The 20,526-nt window shown below is 46.8% G+C and overlaps 1 protein-coding gene across 3 annotated transcripts in view; it reads left to right on the forward strand.

Moving 5' to 3' along the window:
- Positions 1-20,526, forward strand: part of LOC135405272 (zinc finger protein 501-like) — an 895,895-nt gene that overhangs the window by 814,228 nt on the left and 61,141 nt on the right. The gene's annotated exons all lie outside the window — the stretch shown is intronic.

Consider the following 20,526-nt stretch of genomic DNA (forward strand, 5'->3'; position numbering starts at 1 on the left):
ACACCTGAAGCCAAAGCTTCCAGACATTTTTTCCTGGTGGAAAAGAGCTGCTGTTCCCTTTTGGCAGGCCTGCGCTGCAATGGCCGGTCCCACCTCCTCAAAAATTCAATCCAACTGAAGATTCCTGCCAGACAAAAGGTGCCACCACAGAAAGTTCTTGCTGCCCAAGAAGTGCCCAGGCTGCCCCAACAACTACACCTGAAGCCAAAGCTTCCAGACTTTTTTTCCTGGTGGAAAAAGCTGCTGTTCCCTTTTTTCAGCCCTGTACTGCAACGGCCTGTCCCACCTTCTGGAAAATTGAATCCACCTGAAGATTCGTGCCAGACAAACGTTGCCACCACAGGAAGCTCTTGCTGCCCAAGAAGTGCCCAGGCTGCCCCAACAACTGCACCTCAAAGCCAAAGCTTCCAGAGTTTTTTTCCTGATTGAAGGAGCTGCTGTTCCCTTTTTTCAGGCCTGTGCTCCAATGGCCGGTCCCACCTCCTGAAAAACTGAATCTAAATGAAGATCCTTGCCAGAGAAAATGTGCCACCACAGAAAGGTCTTCCTGCCCAAGAAGTGCCCAGGCTGCGCAAAAACTGCACCTCAAAGCCAAAGCTTCCAGACATTTTTTCCTGGTGGAAAGAGCTGCTGTTCCTTTTTTTCTGCCCTGCGCTGCAATGGCCGGTCCCACTTCCTGAAAACTTCAATCCAAATGAAGATTCCTGCCAGACAAAAGGTGCCACCACAGAAAGTCTTGCTGCCCAAGAAGTGCCCAGGCTGCCCCACCAAATGAACCTCAAAGTCAAACCTTCCAGCCTTTTTTTTCCTGATGGAAAGAGCTGCTAATTCCCTTTTTTTTGGCCCACTCCTGAATAGGTCAAAGTAACACCCAAAATAGACTCCAGATAAAGATTCCTGCCAGACAAAAGGCGCCAGCACAGGAAGCTCTTGCTGCCCAAGAAGTGCCCAGGCTGCCCCAACAACTGCACCTCAAAGCCAAAGCTTCCAGACTTTTTTCCTGGTGGAAAGAGCTGCTGTTCCTTTTTTTCTGCCCTGCGCTGCAATGGCCGGTCCCACCTCCTGAAAACTTCAATCCAAATGAAGATTCCTGCTAGACAAAAGGTGCCACCACAGAAAGTTCTTGCTGCCCAAGAAGTGCCCAGACTACCCCAACAACTGCACCTCAAATCCAAAGCTTCCAGCCTTTTTTTCCTGGTGGAAAGAGCTGCTGTTACCTTTTGGATGCCCTGCGCTGCAATGGCCGGTCCCACCTTCTGGAAGATTGAATCCAAATAAAGATTCCTACCAGACACAAGTTGCCACCACAGAAAACTCTTCCTGCCCAAGAGGTGCCCAGGCTGCCCCAACAACTGAACCTCAAAGTCAAACCTTCCAGACTATTTTTCCTGAGGGAAAGGGCTGCTAATTCCCTTTTTTTTAGCCCACTCCTGAATAGGTCAAAGTAACATCCAAAATAGACTCCAGATGAAGATTCCTGCCAGACAAAAGTTGCCACCACAGGAAGCTCTTTACTGCCCAAGAAGTGCCCAGGCTGCCCCAAGAACTGCACCTCAAAGCCAAAGGATCCAGCCTTTTTTTCCTGGTGGAAAGAGCTGCTGTTCCCTTTTTTCAGGCCTGCGCTGCAATGGCCGGTCCCACCTCCTGGAAAAATTTACTCCAAATGAAGATTCCTGCCAGACAAAAGGTGCCACCAAAGAAAACACTTCCTGCCCAAGAAGTGCCCAGGCTGCCCCAACATCTACACCTGAAGCCAAAGCTTCCATTCTTTTTTCCTGGTGGAAAGAGCTGCTGTTCACTTTTTTCAGCCCTGCTCTGCAATGGCCGGTCCCACCTCCTGGAAAATTGAATCCACCTGAAGATTCCTGCCAGACAAAAGGTGCCACCACAGAAAGTTCTTGCTGCCCAAGAAGTGCCCAGGCTGCCCCAACAACTACACCTGAAGCCAAAGCTTCCAGACTTTTTTTCCTGGTGGAAAAAGCTGCTGTTCCCTTTTTTCAGCCCTGTACTGCAACGGCCTGTCCCACCTTCTGGAAAATTCAATCCACCTGAAGATTCGTGCCAGACAAACGTTGCCACCACAGGAAGCTCTTGCTGCCCAAGAAGTGCCCAGGCTGCCCCAACAACTGCACCTCAAAGCCAAAGCTTCCAGAGTTTTTTTCCTGATTGAAGGAGCTGCTGTTCCCTTTTTTTTTGCCCTGTGCTCCAATGGCCGGTCCCACCTCCTGAAAAACTGAATCTAAATGAAGATCCTTGCCAGAGAAAATGTGCCACCACAGAAAAATCTTCCTGCCCAAGAAATGCCCAGGCTGCGCAAAAACTGCACCTCAAAGCCAAAGCTTCCAGACATTTTTTCCTGGTGGAAAGAGCTGCTGTTCCTTTTTTTCTACCCTGCGCTGCAATGGCCGGTCCCACCTCCTGAAAACTTCAATCCAAATGAAGATTCCTGCCAGACAAAAGGTGCCACCACAGAAAGTCTTGCTGCCCAAGAAGTGCCCAGGCTGCCCCACCAAATGAACCTCAAAGTCAAACCTTCCAGCCTTTTTTTTCCTGATGGAAAGAGCTGCTAATTCCCTTTTTTTTGGCCCACTCCTGAATAGGTCAAAGTAACACCCAAAATAGACTCCAGATAAAGATTCCTGCCAGACAAAAGGTGCCAGCACAGGAAGCTCTTGCTGCCCAAGAAGTGCCCAGGCTGCCCCAACAACTGCACCTCAAAGCCAAAGCTTCCAGACTTTTTTCCTGGTGGAAAGAGCTGCTGTTCCTTTTTTTCTGCCCTGCGCTGCAATGGCCGGTCCCACCTCCTGAAAACTTCAATCCAAATGAAGATTCCTGCTAGACAAAAGGTGCCACCACAGAAAGTTCTTGCTGCCCAAGAAGTGCCCAGGGTGCCCAACAACTGCACCTCAAATCCAAAGCTTCCAGCCTTTTTTTCCTGGTGGAAAGAGCTGCTGTTACCTTTTGGATGCCCTGCGCTGCAATGGCCGGTCCCACCTCCTGGAAGATTGAATCCAAATAAAGATTCCTACCAGTCAAAAGTTGCCACCACAGAAAACTCTTCCTGCCCAAGAGGTGCCCAGGCTGCCCCAACAACTGAACCTCAAAGTCAAACCTTCCAGACTATTTTTCCTGAGGGAAAGGGCTGCTAATTCCCTTTTTTTTAGCCCACTCCTGAATAGGTCAAAGTAACATCCAAAATAGACTCCAGATAAAGATTCCTGCCAGACAAAAGTTGCCACCACAGGAAGCTCTTTACTGCCCAAGAAGTGCCCAGGCTGCCCCAAGAACTGCACCTCAAAGCCAAAGGATCCAGACTTTTTTTCCTGGTGGAAAGAGCTGCTGTTCCCTTTTTTCAGGCCTGCGCTGCAATGGCCGGTCCCACCTCCTGGAAAAATTTACTCCAAATGAAGATTCCTGCCAGACAAAAGGTGCCACCAAAGAAAACACTTCCTGCACAAGAAGTGCCCAGGCTGCCCCAACATCTACACCTGAAGCCAAAGCTTTCAGACTTTTTTTCCTGGTGGAAAGAGCTGCTGTTCCCTTTTCTGTGCCCTGCGCTGCAATGACCGGTCCCACCTCCTGAAAAATTGAATCCAACTGAAGATTGCTGCCAGACAAAAGGTGCCACCACAGAAAGCTCTTGCTGCCCAAGAAGTGCCCAGGCTACCCCAACATCTGCACCTGAAGCCAAAGCTTCCAGCCTTTTTTTCCTGGTGGAAAGAGCTGCTGTTCCCTTTTTTCTGCCCTGCGCTGTAATGGCCGGTCCCACCTCCTGAAAACTTCAATCCAAATGAAGATTCCTGCCAGATAAAAGGTGCCACCACAGAAAGTCTTGCTGCCCAAGAAGTGCCCAGGGTGCCCAACAACTGCACCTCAAAGCCAAAGCTTCCAGAGTTTTTTTCCTGATTGAAGGAGCTGCTGTTCCCTTTTTTTTTGCCCTGTGCTCCAATGGCCGGTCCCACCTCCTGAAAAACTGAATCTAAATGAAGATCCTTGCCAGAGAAAATGTGCCACCACAGAAAGTTCTTCCTGCCCAAGAAGTGCCCAGGCTGCGCAAAAACTGCACCTCAAAGCCAAAGCTTCCAGACATTTTTTCCTGGTGGAAAGAGCTGCTGTTCCTTTTTTTCTGCCCTGCGCTGCAATGGCCGGTCCCACCTCCTGAAAACTTCAATCCAAATGAAGATTCCTGCTAGACAAAAGGTGCCACCACAGAAAGTCCTGCTGCCCAAGAAGTGCCCAGGCTGCCCCACCAAATGAACCTCAAAGTCAAACATTCCAGACTTTTTTTTCCTGATGGAAAGAGCTGCTAATTCCCTTTTTTTTGGCCCACTCCTGAATAGGTCAAAGTAACACCCAAAATAGACTCCAGATAAAGATTCCTGCCAGACAAAAGGTGCCAGCACAGGAAGCTCTTGCTGCCCAAGAAGTGCCCAGGCTGCCCCAACAACTGCACCTCAAAGCCAAAGCTTCCAGACTTTTTTCCTGGTGGAAAGAGCTGCTGTTCCTTTTTTTCTGCCCTGCGCTGCAATGGCCGGTCCCACCTCCTGAAAACTTCAATCCAAATGAAGATTCCTGCTAGACAAAAGGTGCCACCACAGAAAGTTCTTGCTGCCCAAGAAGTGCCCAGGGTGCCCAACAACTGCACCTCAAATCCAAAGCTTCCAGCCTTTTTTTCCTGGTGGAAAGAGCTGCTGTTACCTTTTGGATGCCCTGCGCTGCAATGGCCGGTCCCACCTTCTGGAAGATTGAATCCAAATAAAGATTCCTACCAGACACAAGTTGCCACCACAGAAAACTCTTCCTGCCCAAGAGGTGCCCAGGCTGCCCCAACAACTGAACCTCAAAGTCAAACCTTCCAGACTATTTTTCCTGAGGGAAAGGGCTGCTAATTCCCTTTTTTTTAGCCCACTCCTGAATAGGTCAAAGTAACATCCAAAATAGACTCCAGATGAAGATTCCTGCCAGACAAAAGTTGCCACCACAGGAAGCTCTTTACTGCCCAAGAAGTGCCCAGGCTGCCCCAAGAACTGCACCTCAAAGCCAAAGGATCCATCCATTTTTTCCTGGTGGAAAGAGCTGCTGTTCCCTTTTTTCAGGCCTGCGCTGCAATGGCCGGTCCCACCTCCTGGAAAAATTTACTCCAAATGAAGATTCCTGCCAGACAAAAGGTGCCACCAAAGAAAACACTTCCTGCCGAAGAAGTGCCCAGGCTGCCCCAACATCTACACCTGAAGCCAAAGCTTCCAGACTTTTTTTCCTGGTGGAAAGAGCTGCTGTTCACTTTTTTCAGCCCTGCTCTGCAACGACCGGTCCCACCTCATGGAAAATTGAATCCACCTGAAGATTCCTGCCAGACAAAAGGTGCCACCACAGGAAGCTCTTCCTGCCCAAGAAGTTCCCCGCCTGCACGAACTACACCTTAAGCCAAAGCTTCCATCTATTTTTTCCTGGTGGAAGGAGATGCTGTTCCCTTTTCTGTGCCCTGCGCTGCAATGACCGGTCCCACCTCCTGAAAAATTGAATCCAACTGAAGATTGCTGCCAGACAAAAGGTGCCACCACAGAAAGCTCTTGCTGCCCAAGAAGTGCCCAGGCTACCCCAACATCTGCACCTGAAGCCAAAGCTTCCAGCCTTTTTTTCCTGGTGGAAAGAGCTGCTGTTCCCTTTTTTCTGCCCTGCGCTGTAATGGCCGGTCCCAACTCCTGAAAACTTCAGTCCAAATGAAGATTCCTTCCAAACAAAAGGTGCCACCACAGAAAGCTCTTCCTCCCAAGAAGTGCCCAGGCTGCCCCAACAACTGAACCTCAAAGTCAAACCTTCCAGACTATTTTTCCTGAGGGAAAGGGCTGCTAATTTTTTTTTTTTTAGCCCACTCATGAATAGGTCAAAGTAACATCCAAAATAGACTCCAGATGAAGATTCCTGACAGACAAATGTCTTACCACAGAAAGCTCTTTGCTGCCCAAGAAGTGCCCAGGCTGCCCCAACAACTGCACTTCAAAGCCAAAGCTTCCAGCCTTTTTTTCCTGCTGGAAAGAGCTGCTGTTCCCTTTTTTCAGGCCTGCGCTGCAATGGCCGGTCCCACCTCCTGAAAACTTCAATCCAAATGAAGATTCCTGCTAGACAAAAGGTGCCACCACAGAAAGTTCTTGCTGCCCAAGAAGTGCCCAGGGTGCCCAACAACTGCATCTCAAATCCAAAGCTTCCAGCCTTTTTTTCCTGGTGGAAAGAGCTGCTGTTACCTTTTGGATGCCCTGCGCTGCAATGGCCTGTCCCACCTTCTGGAAGATTGAATCCAAATAAAGATTCCTACCAGTCAAAAGTTGCCACCACAGAAAACTCTTCCTGCCCAAGAGGTGCCCAGGCTGCCCCAACAACTGAACCTCAAAGTCAAACCTTCCAGACTATTTTTCCTGAGGGAAAGGGCTGCTAATTCCCTTTTTTTTAGCCCACTCCTGAATAGGTCAAAGTAACATCCAAAATAGACTCCAGATAAAGATTCCTGCCAGACAAAAGTTGCCACCACAGGAAGCTCTTTACTGCCCAAGAAGTGCCCAGGCTGCCCCAAGAACTGCACCTCAAAGCCAAAGGATCCAGACTTTTTTTCCTGGTGGAAAGAGCTGCTGTTCCCTTTTTTCAGGCCTGCGCTGCAATGGCCGGTCCCACCTCCTGGAAAAATTTACTCCAAATGAAGATTCCTGCCAGACAAAAGGTGCCACCAAAGAAAACACTTCCTGCACAAGAAGTGCCCAGGCTGCCCCAACATCTACACCTGAAGCCAAAGCTTTCAGACTTTTTTTCCTGGTGGAAAGAGCTGCTGTTCCCTTTTCTGTGCCCTGCGCTGCAATGACCGGTCCCACCTCCTGAAAAATTGAATCCAACTGAAGATTGCTGCCAGACAAAAGGTGCCACCACAGAAAGCTCTTGCTGCCCAAGAAGTGCCCAGGCTACCCCAACATCTGCACCTGAAGCCAAAGCTTCCAGCCTTTTTTTCCTGGTGGAAAGAGCTGCTGTTCCCTTTTTTCTGCCCTGCGCTGTAATGGCCGGTCCCACCTCCTGAAAACTTCAATCCAAATGAAGATTCCTGCCAGATAAAAGGTGCCACCACAGAAAGTCTTGCTGCCCAAGAAGTGCCCAGGGTGCCCACCAACTGCACCTCAAAGCCAAAGCTTCCAGAGTTTTTTTCCTGATTGAAGGAGCTGCTGTTCCCTTTTTTTTTGCCCTGTGCTCCAATGGCCGGTCCCACCTCCTGAAAAACTGAATCTAAATGAAGATCCTTGCCAGAGAAAATGTGCCACCACAGAAAGGTCTTCCTGCCCAAGAAGTGCCCAGGCTGCGCAAAAACTGCACCTGAAGCCAAAGCTTCCAGACATTTTTTCCTGGTGGAAAGAGCTGCTGTTCCCTTTTTTCAGGCCTGCGCTGCAATGGCCGGTCCCACCTCCTGGAAAATTGAATACAACTGAAGATGCTTGTCAGACAAAAGGTGCCACCACAGAAAGTTCTTGCTGTCCAAGAAGTACCCAGGCTGCCCCAACATCTACACCTAAAGCCAAAGCTTCCAGACTTTTTTCCTGGTGGAAAGAGCTGCTGTTCCCTTTTTTCAGGCCTGCGCTGCAATGGCCGGTCCCACCTCCTGGAAAAATTTACTCCAAATGAAGATTCCTGCCAGACAAAAGGTGCCACCAAAGAAAACATTTCCTGCCCAAGAAGTGCCCAGGCTGCCCCAACAACTACACCTGAAGCCAAAGCTTCCAGACTTTTTTTCCTGGTGGAAAGAGCTGCTGTTCCCTTTTTGCAGGCCTGCGCTGCAATGGCCGGTCCCACCTCCTGGAAAATTGAATACAACTGAAGATGCTTGTCAGACAAAAGGTGCCACCACAGAAAGTTCTAGCTGTCCAAGAAGTACCCAGGCTGCCGCAACATCTGCACCTTAAGCCAAAGCTTCCAGACTTTTTTTCCTGGTGGAAAGAGCTGATGTTCACTTTTTTCAGGCCTGCGCTGCAATGGCCTGTCCCACCTCCTGAAAAATTTACTCCAGCAGAAGATTCCTGCCAGACAAATGGTGCCACCACAAGAAGCTCTTGCTGCCCAAGAAGTGCCCAGGCTGCCCCAACAACTACACCTAAAGCCAAAGCTTCCATCCATTTTTTCCTGGTGGAAGGAGATGCTGTTCCCTTTTCTGTGCCCTGCGCTGCAATGACCGGTCCCACCTCCTGAAAAATTCAATCCAAATAAAGATTCCTGCCTAACAAAAGGTGCCACCACAGAAAGTTCTTGCTGCCAGAGAAGTGCCCAGGCTGCCCCAACAACTGCACCTCAAAGCTTCCAGACTTTTTTTCCTGGTGGAAAGAGCTGCTGTTCCCTTTTTTCAGGCCTGCGCTGTAATGGCCGGTCCCACCTTCTGGAAGATTGAATCCAAATAAAGATTCCTACCAGACAATAGTTGCCACCACAGAAAGCTCTTCCTGCCCAAGAGGTGCCCAGGCTGCCCCAACAACTGAACCTCAAAGTCAAACCTTCCAGACTATTTCACCTGAGCGAAAGGGCTGCTAATTCCCTTTTTTTTAGCCCACTCCTGAATAGGTCAATGTAAAATCCAAAATAGACTCCAGATAAACATTCCTGCCAGACAAAAGTTACCACCACAGAAAGTACTTGCTGCCCCAGAAGTGCCCAGGCTGCCCCAACAACTGCACCTCAAAGCTTCCTGACATTTTTTCCTGGTGGAAAGAGCTGCTGTTCCCTTTTTTCAGCCCTGCGCTGCAATGGCCGGTCCCTCCTTTTAAAAAATTGAATCCAACTTAAGATTCCTGCCAGACAAAAGGTGCCACCACAGAAAGTTCTTGCTGCCCAAGAAGTGCCCAGGCTGCCCCAACAACTACACCTGAAGCCAAAGCTTCCAGACTTTTTTTCCTGGTGGAAAAAACTGCTGTTCCCTTTATTCAGCCCTGTACTGCAGTGGCCTGTCCCACCTTCTGGAAGATTGAATCCAAATAAAGTTTCCTACCAGACAAAAGTTGCCACCACAGAAAACTCTTCCTACCCAAGAGGTGCCCAGGCTGCCCCAACAACTGCACCTCAAAGCCAAAGGATCCAGACTTTTTTTCCTGGTGGAAAGAGCTGCTGTTCCCTTTTTTCTGCCCTGCGCTGCAATGACCGGTCCCACCTCCTGGAACAATTTACTCCAAATGAAGATTCCTGCCAGACAAAAGGTGCCACCACAGAAAAATCTTTGTTACCCAAGAAGTTCCCAGTCTGCCCCAACAACTGCACCTGAAAACCAAAACTTCCTGACTTTTTTTCCTGGTGGAAAGAGCTGCTGTTCCCTTTTTTCAGCCCTGCGCTGCAATGGCCGGTCCCACCTCCTGAAAACTTCAGTCCAAATGAAGATTCCTGCCAGACAATAGCTGCCACCACAGAAAGTCTTGCTGCCCAAGAAGTGCCCAGGCTGCCCCAACAACTGCACCTGAAGGCAAAGGATCCGGACTTTTTTTCCTGGTGGAAAGAGCTGCTGTTCCCTTTTTTCAGCCCTGCGCTGCAATGGCCGGTCCCACCTTCTGGAAAATTGAATCCACCTGAAGATTCCTGCCAGACAAACGTTGCCACCACAGGAAGCTCTTGCTGCCCAAGAAGTGCCCAGGCTGCCCCAACAACTGCACCTCAAAGCCAAAGCTTCCAGACTTTTTTCCTGGTGGAAAGAGCTGCTGTTCCTTTTTTTCTGCCCTGCGCTGCAATGGCCGGTCCCACCTCCTGAAAACTTCAATCCTAATGAAGATTCCTGCTAGACAAAAGGTGCCTCCACAGGAAGCTCTTGCTGCCCAAGAAGTGCCCAGGGTCCCAACAACTGCACCTCAAAGCCAAAGCTTCCAGCCTTTTTTTCCTGGTGGAAAGAGCTGCTGTTCCCTTTTTTCTGTCCTGTGCTGCAATGGCCTGTCCCACCTTCTGGAAGATTGAATCCAAATGAAGATTCCTACCAGACAAAAGTTGCCACCACAGAAAACTCTTTCTGCCCAAGAGGTGCCCAGGCTGCCCCAAAAACTGAACCTCAAAGTCAAACCTTCCAGAGTTTTTTTCCTCAGGGAAAGGGCTGCTAATTCCCTTTTTTTTAGGCAACTCCTGAATAGGTCAAAGTAACATCCAAAATAGACTCCAGATAAAGATTCCTGCCAGACAAAAGTTGCCACCACAGAAAACTCTTGCTGCCCAAGAAGTGCCCAGGCTGCCCCAAGAACTGCACCTCAAAGCCAAAGGATCCAGACTTTTTTTCCTGGTGGAAAGAGCTGCTGTTCCCTTTTTTCAGCCTTGCGTTGCAATGGCCAGTCCCACCTCCTGAAAAATTTACTCCAATTGAAGATTCCTGCCGGACAAAAGGTGCCACCACAGAAAACTCTTCCTGCCCAAGAAGTGCTCAGGCTGCCCCAACAACTGCACATCAAAGCCAAAGCTTCCAGACTTTTTTTCCTGATTGAAGGAGCTGCTGTTCCCTTTTTTCAGCCCTGCGCTGCAATTGCCGGTCCCACCTCCTGAAAAACTGAATCTAAATGGAGATCCTTGCCAGAGAAAATGGGCCACCACAGAAAGGTCTTCCTGCCCAAGAAGTGCCCAGGCTACCCCAACAACTGCACCTCAAAGCCAGATCTTCCAGACTCTTTTTCCTGGTGGAAAGAGCTGCTGTTCCTTTTTTTCTGCCCTGCGCTGCAATGGCCGGTCCCACCACCTGGAAAATTTAATGTAAATGAAGATTCCTGCCAGACAAAAGGTGCCACCACAGAAAGTCTTGCTGCCCAAGAAGTGCCCAGGCTGCCCCACCAAATGAACCTCAAAGTCAAAGCTTCTAGACTTTTTTTACTGGTGGAAAAAACTGCTGTTCCCTTTTTTCAGCCCTGCTCTGCAATGGCCGGTCCCTCCTTTTAAAAAATTGGATCCAAATGAAGATTCCTGCCAGACAAAACTTGCCACCACAGAAAGTTCTTGCTGCCCAAGAAGTGCCCAGGCTGCCCCAACAACTGCACCTCAAAGCCAAAGCTTCCAGACTTTTATTCCTGGTGGAAAGAGCTGCTGTTCCCTTTTTTCAGCCCTGCTCTGCAATGGCCGGTCCCACCTCCTAGAAAAATTGAATCCAAATGAAGATTCCTGCCAGACAAAAGGTGCCACCACAGAAAGTTCTTTGTTGCCCAAGAAGTTCCCAGGCTGCACCAACTGTATCTGAAGCCAAAGGATCCAGACTTTTTTTCCTGCTGGAAAGAGCTGCTGTTCCCTTTTTTCAGGCCTACGCTGCAATGGCCAGTCCAAACTTCTGGAAAATAGAATCCAAATGAAGATTCCTGCCAGACAAAATGTGCCACCACAGAAAACTCCTGCTGCCCCAGAAGTTCCCAGGCTGCCCCAACTGCACTTGAAGCCAAAGCTTCCAGACTTTTTTTCCTGGTGGAAGAGCTACTGTTCCCTTTTTTCTGCCCTGTGCTGCAATGGCTGGTCCCACCTCCTGGAACATTGAATCGAAATGAAGATTCCTAGAGAAAAGGTACCACCACAGAAAGGTCTTCCTGCCCAAGAAGTACCCAGACTGCCACAACTACACCTGAAGCCAAAGGTTCCAGACTTTTTTTCCTCGTGGAAAGAGCTGCTGTTCCCTTTTCTCAGCCCTGTGATTCAATCGCCGGTCCCACCTCCTCAAAAATTGAATCCTACTGAAGATTCCTGCCAGACAAAAGGTGCCACCACAGAAAGTTCTTGCTGCCCAAGAAGTGCCCAGGCTGCCCTATCAACTGCACCTGAATCCAGTGGATCCAGACTTTTTTTCCTGGTGGAAAGAGTTGCTGTTCCCTTTTTTCTGCCCTGCGCTGCAATGGCCGATCTCACTGAAACAGGAGGCCAGGTCCAAAAGAGTTAACTAAGAAATTTGGGCCTGCTAACAAGCTACCAACATCCAAGATGATCTGTTTTCGTTCTATTCTACTTTCTGGACCAAAGCTTCAGAGAATAGTACAAGAACATGTAATAGGCCTAGAAGCAATAAATTAGAAATACAACAGGATCAGGGAGGTTTTCCCAAGCTTCAGTGAGCAGGTCAAGAACAATGGAAGAGAAGAAGGGTCAGGCTGAAGAAGATGAGTTTAAGCCCCCAGACCCCCCAAAATTGAGGGCCAAGAGAAGCACCGCCCCAAGCCCGGCCTGAGCTCCAGCTATACTCCACCTATTATTAATATGCATAGATAGATGTTGTAATCACTTGAGTATGCATTTAATCACATCTGAAGATTGTATAAAAATGCTGATTTTGTGTGAAGCCTTCGAGCAAGTTTGTCCAGCACGAGCTGCCTTGCTCCCAGCGTCGAATAAACAAATACCTTGCTGCTTAGAGATAAAAATTCTCTGAGGAGTTCCTCGGACCGATTTTTCGGATTCACTTGGCGACCTGCAGCAGCACACCTTCTCCACCCGGCTGTGGAATCCCCCGGAGGACGGGACCCCCTTGGGCGCCCTCGGGTAAGTCTTTTTACCCGAAGGGGCTCCCTTCTTCGGTGGCTTCTTGCGGGGGCTGGACAAGAACACTGCCTATTGATAAAAGGTATTTGTATCTGGTTTCTGGTTTTGTTTGTTCTGGTTCTGGATACCCGTGAGTCGAGGCGGGACGCCGTCTCGCAGGGGACACGGGAGAGGAGGCTCTCCCGGGGGAATATCCCCTCTGGTCTGGTCTGGTTTTGTTTGTATTTGGCCAAGTATTGTTATTGTGTACCTGATATATCTTGCTTACCTTGAAACATCCAGGAGCACAGAGTTAAAGGTATTATCATGCTAAGAGTTGCCATATGAGAGGTAGTGCTGAAGAGTTAACTATAAGCACATCACTTTGGATAAGACCTAGAATTAAGATTTGTCAGTTTTGCAACTGTTAGTTATATGTGTGAGCCTTGTGTAACAGATGTGAGGTTTGCCTCCCCGACAGACAAGGCTGGGTAGAACCAGTGTGCATATTGCAGAAAAGAGGGACACTGGAAGCAAGAATGCCCTGAATTCACAGGTGGAAATACAGGCACAGGAGAGGCTGTTGTTGCTTACAGAGTACTGAGTGAAGGGGGGGCCGGCAGGCCAGTGCTAGGGGACCTGCTGGTAAAAATCAAACTAGGGGAAGAAAAAGAAGAATTAGATTTTCTAATTGATACTGGAGCTACATTTTCTGTTTTGAATTAATACTTAAAAGTGATAAATATGTTTAAGTCGTGGGTGCCACTGGCCAATCAGAAAAGCTTTCTTTTGAAATCCCTAAAGTTCAAAATTGGAAAACAAATGGGAGTGCATCAGTTTTTGTATTTACCAAATTTATCCAAACTGGTATTGGGCAGAGACCTACTAGAAAATCTGGGAGCTGTAATAGAATTCAAACAAGGTAAAATTGAACTTAAGGTAAAGGAAGAACAATTAATAGCAGCTCTGAGTTTAGCAATGAGCTATGTGGAGCCAAGCCAGGGTAATTCAAATGTCAATCAAATTTTAGATCAGGTATACCCAGGAGTTTGGGCTATTGAAACACCAGGAAAGTCAAAAAGAGCAGCTCCCATTGAAATAGAATTACAGACAGGAGCAAACCCAGTAGTTAGGAAGCAATATGCACTGAAGCTGGAAGATAGAAGAGGAATTGAGCCAATAATAGACAACTTTTTGAAATTAAGGTTTTGTAGAGTGTGAATCAGATTGCAACACCCCAATTTTACCAGTCAAAAAGACAAATGGAACACATAGGTTGGCTCAGGATTTAAGAGCAGTAAATAAAATAGCTAAAACATACATGCAGCTGTTGCAAACCTATATACCTTATTAACAATATTAAAAGAAAGTGTAATTTGGTTCACAGTATTAGACTTAAGAGATGCCTTTTTCTGCCTTCCCTTAACACAGGAAAGTCAAAGGATATTTGCCTTCAAGTGGGAAAATCCCACCACAGGAAGGAAAACTCATCTCATTTGGACAGTGTTACCTTAAGGGTTCGAAAATATTCCCACAATTTTGGGAATTAATTAGCTAAAGAATTGGAACAATGTCAGTCACCACCGGGAAAGGGTGTACTTTTATAATATGTGAATGATCTATTGATTGTTACTGAAAAACAAGGAGAATGTATTCAATGGACAGTACCAAATATGCCTTTGGCATAGTTCACGCTCATGGAGCAATTTGGAAAAAAGAGGACTTTTAACTCTTCAAGGAAAAGTTATGGAATATACTGAAGAAACTCTATGATTATTAGAAGCTGTACAACTCCCCTCTCAGGTGGCAATTATGCACTGCCAAGGACACCTGAAAGGTAACACTGTCCTGGAAATAAGAAACAGAAAAGCTGATGCAGAAGCTGAATTAGCTGCTGCAAGAAGTAAAGAACTATCAGTAGCAGCTTTAGTGCTAGAAGAACTAGACACAGATCAACAGGTAGAATATCAAGAAACAGATTATAAGTGGATACATGAAAATGAAGGTAAGGTGTTAGACAATGGGTGAGGTTAACTAAAAACAGGTCAGTTAATACTGTTAGAAAAATTAGTGTGGCAATTTGTAAAAGTAAAACATGATAAAACTATTGGGGCTTAGATTTACTCTTAGCATTTAAGGACTAGAGTAGCAGGACCAAATTTATTTACCACAATAGAGCAAGTCACATCTCAGTGTGAACTTTGTCTGAAATACTGGAATAAAAAATACACCAAAGGGCAATAAGTAAAGGGCATTTCTCAGGTGAAATTTGGCAATTTCTCTGAGCTCCCAAGAAAAGGGGGGGGTCCTGTTATCTCTTAGTTTTGACTGACACATTTTCTGGATGGCCTGAAGCTTTCCCATGTAGAAAAAAATGAATCAAAAGGAGTGGTTAAAGTCTTGTTGAATGAGATTATACCATGGTTTGGAATGCCTAAGAGCATCTCTTCAGATAGAGGTTCACACTTTTGTGTATGAATTGTACAAGCAATAAGTAAAGCACTAAAAATCAGTTGGCAACTGCATATGCCCTACAGACTCCAAGCAAATGGGCAAGTAGAAAAGATGAATCTAAAATATGTCAAGAAACAAATTTTCATTGGTATCAAGCTTTACCTATTGCTTTAATCAGGCTAAGGGTCAAGCCAAGATCAAAAGGGAAACTGAGTCCATTTGAAATTCTATTGGGCAGACCCTACATGATGCAAACTGTGAATAGTGAAGCTGTAGATCAAATCAATAATCAATATGTGTACGATCATGTTATGGCTGTAGGAAAACAATTGCAGAAAAATGCTACAGTGGTGTTAGAACACCAACCCAAGCAGCCTGATTGTAAGTTACATCCCTTCAACCCTGGTGATCAGGTATATGTTAAGAATCTTTCAGGAGATCCACCACGAGAGAAGTGGGATGGACCCCAGAAGGTGCTGATGACCACCTTCACAGTGATCTGGGTGAAAGAGAAACCCACGTGGATCCACTGCTCTCGAGTCAAGAGGGTTCCAGAGGAAGCATGGACCTCGGGAGAGGAATCATCTACTATCAAGCCTCCTCAATGCTGATCTTTGGACTGATAAGTACACTGGTGTTAAATCAAACTCTTGCCCAAGAATCATTATGGTCTCAGGCCTATAATGGGAATTCTAGTCTATGATTTGCTATAAATACAGATATTCTGAATTCATCTGAACTGAACCAATACAATGCATCTGTTATAGTCCTCCAAGGAACAAGGGTACTGAATAATTGGTAAAATCCTGGTACCCCATACAATGCAAGTGTTTTAATAGGCACAGATCAGATGGTCACCCAGAACTGACGTTACTGTGAAATGTAATTAGTGGCTGATCAGTGTTGGCACACCTTCACTCTAGATAAATCAGTTTCTGTGACGTGTCAGTGGACATTCAGGGAAGGAAATATAACCAGGAGATTTCCAACCAGCAAATCTCCTACCACCCCATTGACTAAGACCACCACCAGTTCTACAACTCCTTCTTTAGCCTGTGAGAGTGTCCACAATTTAACTGATGCTGGACCTTACATGATTAGACACTCAAATGAGCAGAAGCTGTTGTTAGATCCCACATATTCACTGAAGAGAGTTCGAATAAACCTTCAAGTAAACATATCAAACATACAAGAAGATTGTCAGCCCTGTATTCAACAAAGCCTTAAAGGCTGGCATGCAGAGATGATGGCCAGATCCCCTCGTACCAGAATTCAAAGAGATGTAACCGGATGGTTTGGCACAGGATTAAGTGTATTAAACACCATAGATCAAGAAGTATTAGTGAATAAACTAAGTGCTGTCACATCTGATCTAGGAAAATTCAAAGTCCCTTTAAGATCATCTTTGCTCACTTTGGCAGAAACACATTCATTGGCAGTTAAATTGTTAACATTAGTAGCTAACCACACTGCAAAAGATTTCACCAAAATTATTGACTATGCCGGTGTCATCCATAAAAGGTTTGCATTTGCAATACAATGTCTCCAAACTCAACAGTGGGTACAATCTGTATCTGCAGGAATATTAATTGAAGGAACCTCAGGAATATTACCACAAGAAGTAAGAGAAATAATAGCTAGAAACAGTTCTACTACACAATTTGAGAAAAATTACCAGGCATGGTGGCAGTTAGGGAACTTCACTTACAATCCTCAACATGAACAAATTGAAGCTTATGTGCTCACTATCAGTGCAGCTAAAGAAAAGACCATCTTTCCTATCCTGACATTAGGAGCCATACACCAAAATGTGATTGTCAGACCCATAGACCATAATGTTTGAGCAAGTTATGATCACACCAAGAAAAAGTGACAGTCAGTCAGTCAGTCCTGAGGCATGTATTCCTAAAGGACAATTAGGATATATCTGTGAAAATGCTGTCATAAGAAATGAAGATTTATGCTTAGATGCTGAAGATAGTGTGTGTACCTTTGAAATGCTTCCCCATACTAAAACCCAATCACAAGTCTATTATGTAGGAAATGGATGTGCATGTGTTAGAATCTTTTGTGTTAATTTTACCATAGATACTTGTCATGAAGTAGTGAGTGGTACTAATTTTTTTGTTTTACTAAAATAATAGGCTGTGACTTTGATTATATCATTCTAGTGACTACTAGACAACTGATTGAAGCTGATTATACAACGTATCATGATGTGCCAAAATTGCAGACAGGAATGAACATTAATCTTCTAAAGCAATGCTTAAACATCCTGATATAGAAAAACTGGTCCAGGAAGTAAACAGAACGACTAAACGAATGCTCTGGCAAGTAGAACATGACACTGAAAACATAAAAACCATTTTAACCAAAGTGGAAAAAGTGGGAGAGCACCACTGGTGAGACATCTTTACAGGATACTCCCCTACAGCATCACAAGTGTTCCACTATTTAATGCATCCAATATTGGTTTTAGGAGCTGGCATTATTCTACTACTGGTCCTAATTGTTTGGCTATGGTACAAATCAAGCATCATGGTTAGAAGGATGCAGATAATGTGGGCTGTGATGAATACCTATCAAAATCCATTAGAACTTGATGAAAGAATTCGTAAATTCTAAACAAAAAGGGGGGAATGAAACAGGAGGCTAGGCCCAAAAGAGTTAACTAAGAAATTTGGGCCTGCTAACAAGTTACCAACATCCAAACCGATCTGTGCTTGTTCTGTTCTACTTACTGGACCAAAACTTAAGAGAATAGTACAGGAACATGTAATAGGCCTAGAGGTGATAAATTAGAAATGCAGTAGGATAAGGTAGACATTTGAATAGAAGAAATAGTCCGGGAGCCAGGGCTTTCTCCAAGCTTCAGTGAGCGGGTCAAGAACAATGGAAGAGAAGGAAGGTCAAGCTGAGGAAGATGAGTTTAAGCACCGCCTGAGCTCCAGCTATATTATTAATATGCATTGATTAATTATTAATATGCATTGATAGATGTTGTAATCACTTGAATATGCATTTAATCACATCTGAAGATTGTATAAAATGCTGATTTTGTGTGAAGCCTTTGAGCAAGTTTGTCCAGCGTGAGCTGACTTGCTCCCAACGTTGAATAAACAAATACCTTGCTGCTTAAAGATAAAAAAGTCTCTGAGCAGTTTCTTGGACAGATTTTTCAGATTCATGACATCATACCATTTCTGTGACATCACACTTCCCATGTGACATCACAGCTCCCCTGTGACATCACATCTTTGTTGTGACATCAAGGATTCTCTGTGACATCAAATCCATCATATGACATCACATCATATCATCCCTGTGAAATCACATCCTCCCCGTGACATCACAGCTCTCCTGCGACATCACAGCTCCCCTGTGACATCACACCTCCCCTATGATGTCACAACCATCATATGACATCACATCTCTCCTGTGATATCATATAATCCCTGTGATGTCACATCCTCCCCTGTGACATCACAGCTCTCATGTGACATCACATCTCTCCGTGACATCACAGCTCCCCTCTGACATCACACCTCCACTGTGACATCACACCTCCCCTATGACGTCACAACCATCATATGACATCACACCTCTTCTCTGAAATCATAACATCTCTGTGATGTCACATCCTCTCCTGTGACATCACAACTCCCCTGTGACATCACATCCTCTCCTTTCATATCGTATCATCCCTGTGACATCACATCCTCCCCTCTGACATCACATCCTCCCTGTGACATCACATCCTTCCTGTGACATCACATCTCTATGACTTCACATCCATCATATGACATCACACCTCTCCTGTGATATCACATCGTCCCTGTGACATCACACCTCCCCATGATATCACAGCTCCCCTGTGACATCACAACCATCATAAGAATCACACCTCTCCTTTGATATCGTATCATCCCTGTGACATCACATCCTCCCTGTGACATCACATCCTTCCTGTGACATCATATCCTCCCTATGATGTCCTAGCCATCATATGACATCACATCCTTTCTGTGACGTCACATCTCTATGATTTCACATCCATCATATGACATCACACCTCTCCTGTGATATCACATCCTCCCCTGTGACATCACATCGTCCCTGTGACATCACACCTCCCCATGATATCACAGCTCCCCTGTGACATCACATCCAGTCACATCCAGATCCATCCCAAGGTTTGGGGGGGTGTGTGAGACAGGCAGAACCACAAATGCCTGCACAGCCCAGAGCAGTCAGTGTGGGGCTGTGCTTGCTGCTGCAGAGACCCCCAGGGAACAAACCCAGGCACTAGTTTCGGGGAGGTGTCCCTAAGGAGGACACTTGCCTTATTATTGCTTATTAGTTGTAATATCTTACAGATCTATCATACACCACCTAAGGATGGATTCTGTAGAATATGTGCCAGAGATATTTGGGTTGGGTCTGGCTGAGCTGCAGTTCAGTTCCCCACAGCAGCCCTCCCAGGGCTGGGCTTGGCATTGGCAGCTGGAAGGGGGTTGGGAACACCCCAGTGTTTTGGCCACTGCTGAGCACAGCACCAACACTGGGACATTCCTTCCTTAGCTGAGGGCAAGAGCCTGGCAGGGGACCCGAGTAGGCCAGCTGAGCCCAACTGACCCAAGGGACATTGCAGACCATGGGAGGTCAGCTCAGCTCTAAAAGCTGAGGCAGGGAGCAGGAGGGGGGCATTCATTGTCTGATGGCTGCCTGCTGAGGAACCGTCCCGCGGACCCAAGCCCTGCTCCTCGGGAGTGGCCGACCAGGGCTGCTCATGGGAAGCAGAGAACAAACCCTGCTGTCTTTGGCTTCTGTGTGCACAAGCTTTGTTCTGCTTTTTGCTTTGAATAAACTGCCTTATCCCAACCCACTGTTTTGTTTTTCCCACCTTACTCTCTCCCATGTCCTGTTGGGAAGGGGAGTGATAGAGCGGCTGGGAGGGCACCTGGTGTCCAGCCAAGGTCAACCCACCACACACCTGAACACTTCCAGAGACTGCACCACCTCCCTGGGCTACTTGTTCCAATGCCTGAACACTCTCTCAGGGGAAAAAGGGTTTTTGAATATCTAATCTAAGCCTCACCTGATGCAACTTTAGGCCGTTTCCTCTCTTCCTGTCACTAAAGGCTTTGCAGAAGAGACCGACTCCCACACTCACTAAAACCTCCTTTCAGGTCACTGCAGAGAGCAATGAGGTCCCCTCTGAGCCTCCCCTTCTCCAGACTCAACAAGCCCAGTTCCCTCAGCCGTCCCTCAGCAGACATGTTTTCCAGAGCCTTCCCCAGCTCCGTTCCCTTCTCTGGACACGCTCCAGCCCCTCAAGGGCCTTTTGGCACTGAGGGCCCAGAACTGGACACAGCACTCCAGGTGGGGCCTCCCCAGTGCCCAGCACAGAGGGGCAATCAGTTCTCTGCTCCTGCTGGCCACACTCTTCTCCACAAAGGCCACGATGCCCTTGGCCTTCTTGCCCCCCTGGGCACACTCTGCCTCATATCCAGTCGCTGTCAAGCAGCACCCCCAAGTCCCTTCCTGCTGAGCAGCTCTCCAGCCCCTCTGCCTCCAGCCTGGAGCATTCCAGGGGGTTGTTGG

Source organism: Pseudopipra pipra, chromosome W (genome assembly GCF_036250125.1).
Source record: "Pseudopipra pipra isolate bDixPip1 chromosome W, bDixPip1.hap1, whole genome shotgun sequence".
Lineage (NCBI taxonomy): Eukaryota > Metazoa > Chordata > Aves > Passeriformes > Pipridae > Pseudopipra > Pseudopipra pipra.